The following is a 4,896-nucleotide window of genomic DNA, read 5'->3' as shown; positions in this document are numbered from 1 at the left end:
TGGGAAAAACTCTAGGTTACACACGAAGGCACTAAACAAGTCAAAGAAACGAGGATTGATATGCTGCAAAAAGAGTACGAGATGTTTAGCATGAAGGATGGAGAAAGCATTGATGAAGCGTTTGAGAGATTCTCAATCATAATCAACAACCTTGATGCTATGGGTACAAACTATGCAGAACAAACCTTGGTGAGAAAACTGCTTAGAAGCCTCACAAAAGAATGGGAAAACACTGCCACTGTCCTAACCGAGAGTAACAACATAAGTCCCATAACCTATGATGAGCTGAGAGGAAAACTCCTTGCCTATGAAGCCACACACACAAACACAGACTCAAAGAAAAAGGGAATAGCCCTCAAGTCACAACTAGAACCGAAAGAGAGTGAGTCTAGTGATGGTATTTCATATGACGAGCTTTTGTTTTTTGCTAGGAGATTTAGAAGGATGATGAAGAACAAGGGCAAATACAAGGGTTCAAGTTCAAAGGAGCACAAGATCGACTTGAACAAAGTGACGTGCCATCACTGCAAGGAGGCTGGACATTTCAAGCTAAACTATCCAAAGCTCAAAAAGGAGGACAAAGGAAAGAAGGAAAGGAAGAGAGTACTCATGGTAGCTTGGGAGGATCTTGAGAACGACTCAAATGAAGAAGAAGAATCTGAAGGAGATGACAAAGACTGCTTCATGGCTGGAAACAACAATCTTGATGAGGTAAATTATTATGATTTGACCATTGAGGACTTACATGCTATTATTGATGATCTCACTTTAAACACCTCAAAACTGCTTGACAAGTACAATGAATGCAGATCTGAAAGAGATGTGTTAAGAGCTGAAAATGATTCTTTTAAAAAAAAAGTGAAGGAAACTGAATGTGCTTTGGACATCATTGAAGAAAAGAGATTTCTAAAATCTGAACTTGAAAAATTAAAAGGAAAGCACATTGTGGATCCTTCTCATGAGTTAATTGCTGAAAATAAAAGATTAAATAATATGATTAAAAGGCTGAATGGTGACTTAGCAAAATTTGCTCAAGGTTCTAGTAACTTGGACAAATTACTTGCAAGTCAAAGACCATTGTTTGAAAAATCTGGTTTAGGCTACATAGCCAAGGAAGATGCAATTTCCAACACTTCCTCTATAAAATTTGTAGCTTCTTCATCAAATACCAAATCCATACCAAACAAATCGGGTATTGGATATGTTTCAACTCTTGAAGAAAAATTTGATGAAGTATACACAAGTGAAACTGAGCCTTCACCAAAAACTGATCTGAGATCAAACCGGCCAGGTTTGGGTTACATTTCAAAAAATGAGGCTGTTTTCAAGAAACCACCATTTTACAACAAAACCTCATATTCGAAAGGTAAAAATGTTCAAAGAAATTCTGGTGAAAATGCTTTTGCAAAGAGGAACAACTTTAATAAAAATCAGTTTGTCAAAAGAAATGCATCTCCTCCAAAAACCAGAAAATTTCAACACTTCAGTCATTTCAAGCAATATAACTCACCTCAATTTCAGCAACACACATAAGAAAATCATTGTGTCAATTGCAAGAAATTTGGTCACTCATATGCACAATGTTTCATTGAAAAAAGAATTGTAGGAAACAAAGTTTACAATGTTGTTTGTGATTTCAATGCACTTGGGCAACCAAGATGGATTAACTTCAAAGGATCCAAATTAATTTGGATACCTAAGGCTACTTGAAACTCATCATGCAGATTTGCCTAGCATCCAAGAACAAAAAGGATATGTGGTACATGGATAGTGGATGTTCAAGGCACATGACTGGAAGGTCAACTTACTTCATCAAACTAAATAAGTATGATGGAGGTTTTGTGACCTTTGGAGATGATGGTAAAGGTAAAATCATTGCTGTTGGAAAAGTAGGTAATGAGAAATCTACTTTCATTGATGATGTACTTTTGGTATGTAGTTTGAAGCACAATCTTTTGAGTATAAGTCAGCTGTGTGATTTAGGATATTTAGTGACTTTCAAAAGATTTGAATGCTGTGTTGTTAATGAAAAGACAAATGAAGTGATGTTTGTTGCCAAGCGTTTCAATAATATGTATGGACTTACTCTTGATGAACTAAAGGATCAAAATGTAGCTTGTCTTCACTCTAAAGAATTTGAAAAGTGGTTATGGCACAAGAGATTGGGCCATGCAAGTATGTTTCAAATAAACAAACTTGTAAAGAAAAAATTAGTAAGAGGCCTTTCTTTGATAAAGTTTGACAAAGACATCACTTGTGATGCTTGCCAAATGGGAAAACAAACAAAAAGTTCTTTTAAACCAAAGGAAGACATCTCGACTAAAAGACCACTTGAGTTGCTACACATTGATTTATTTGGTCCAACAAGAACTCAAAGCCTAGGTGGTAAACATTATGGTTTAGTAATTGTGGATGACTATACTAGGTTTGGTTGGGTTTTATTTCTTGCACACAAAAATAAAGCCTTTTCGGCCTTTGAACCTTTTTGCAAGAAAATTCAAAATGAAAAGGATTTAAAAATCTCTTCTATAAGAAGCGATCATGGAACTGAATTTGAAAATAATTTGTTTGAATTCTTTTGTGAGGAATTTGAAATATCTCACAACTTCTCTTGTCCAAGAACACCACAACAAAATGGTGTTGTGGAAAGAAGAAATAGAAGCATACAAGAGATGACAAGAGCTATGCTTTGTGAGAGTAATGTTCCAAAATTCCTTTGGGCTGAAGCAGTTAACACGGCTTGCTACATTTTGAATAGAACAATCATAAGGAAATTTTTGAAGAAAATCCCTTATGAACTTTGGAAAGGCTACCCACCAAACTTAGATTACTTGCATATCTTTGGATGCAAATGTTTTATTTTAAATAACAAGGAAAATTTGGGTAAATTTGATCTAAAGGCTTATGAGTGTTTGTTTGTAGGATATTCTACAACTAGTAAAGCATATAGGGTTTATCATCAAGATGCTAGAATTATTGAGGAGTCCATACATGTTACATTTTGTGATACTAACTTGGTACAAAGCATTTTAGAAGATTGTGATGCAGGAAATCAAGCTCAAAAGGAAGTTGAACCTGTGCAAAATCAAGAGAATGGAAAATCTGTTCAAGCTGAACCAGAAACTGCTGTTGCTAAAAATTTAAGAGACAATTCCATTTTGTCTCACGAATCTGAAGGAAACCCTGAAGCCAGCAGCACCCAGAATTCCTTGGTAACTGAATCTGCCTCCAAGTCCACCAAACCTCGTGAATGGAGATTCTTGAAGAATTATCCTGAGGAATTTGTCATTGAGGACGTCTCTCATGGAGTGCAAACAAGGTCTTCCACTAGAAAGGCAAATGAAGGATCAAACATTGCCCTTCTTTCACAAATAGAGCCTCAAAACGTCAAGGAAGCACTTAGTGACCCCCTCTTGGGTTGAAGCTATGGAGGATGAGCTTCTTGAGTTTGAAAAGAACCAAGTATGGACTTTGGTTCCAAGGCCAAGTGGAAAGAAAGTGACCGGCACCAAGTGGATATTTCAGAACAAGTTGGGAGAAGATGGTAGCATTGCTAGAAACAAGGCAAGGCTAGTGGCACAAGGATATGACCAAGAAGAAGGAATAGACTTTGATGAATCATTTGTCCCTATTGCCCGAATGGAAGCCATAAGACTTCTCTTAGCTTATGCTGCATTTTGTGGTTTTAAATTATATCAAATGGATGTGAAATGTGCATTTTTGAATGGTGTGATAGATAGAGAAGTATATGTGGAGCAGTCTCCTGATTTTGAAAATAAAGAGCATTCTAATCATGTTTTCAAATTATCTAAAGCTCTCTATGGTTTAAGACAAGCTCCTAGAGCTTGGTATGAGAGACTTAGCTATTTTCTTTTGAAAAATGGTTTTCAAAGAGGCACTACTGACACAACTCTATTTATTAAAAATTCTAATGATTCTTTTATACTACTCCAAATATATGTTGATGACATTATTTTTGGATCAGCAAATGAATCCCTCTGTTCTGATTTTGGAAAACTCATGACAAGTGAATTTGACATGAGTATGATGGGTGAACTTAATTTTTTCCTTGGGTTGCAAATTAAACAAACTGAAAAAGGTATTTTCATTCATCAAGAGAAGTATGCCAAGGAATTAGTTAAGAAATTTAGTATGGAAAATGCCAAACCTATGGGAACTTCCATGCATCCTAGTTCAAAATTAGATAAGGGAGAAACTGAGAAAGATGTTTATGAGACTAGGTATAGATGAATGATTGGTTCCCTTATGTACTTAACTTCCTCTAGACCCGATATTGTGCAAAGTGTTGGATTGTGTTCTAGGTTCCAATCCAAACCAAAAGAGTCACATCTTTCTGCAGTTAAAAGGATCATTAGATATGTTCATGGCACATCCAATTTTGGTCTTTGGTATCCTAAGATTGATGATTTTTCTGTAGTTAGTTACTGTGATACAGATTTTGCTGGTGATAGAATTAATAGAAGGAGCACTTCAGGCCTATGTTGCTTCCTTGGAAAGTCATTGAATGTTTGGTCAAGTAAAAAGCAACCAACAGTGGCCTTATCCACTGTAGATGCTGAGTATATTGCTGCTTCTTCTTGTTGTTCTCAGCTTTTATGGTTAAAAACACAGCTTGTCGATTACAAATTAAATGCTGAAAATATTCCATTGATGTGTGATAATATGAGTGCCATTAATATTTTTAAAAATCCAGTTTTGCACTCTAGGACTAAGCATATTGAAGTGAAATTTCACTCAATAAGAGAACATGTCCAAAAGGGGGATATTAGCATTCAATTTGTTAAATCTGAGGAGCAATTAGCAGATATTTTTACAAAGCCATTAGCTGAGGACAGATTCTGCATGCTTAGGACTAGCCTAGGAATTTTAAGCTAT

Source organism: Arachis ipaensis, chromosome B09 (assembly GCF_000816755.2).
Source record: "Arachis ipaensis cultivar K30076 chromosome B09, Araip1.1, whole genome shotgun sequence".
Classification (NCBI taxonomy): domain Eukaryota; kingdom Viridiplantae; phylum Streptophyta; class Magnoliopsida; order Fabales; family Fabaceae; genus Arachis; species Arachis ipaensis.
Note: the sequence above shows the minus strand (reverse complement) of the source record.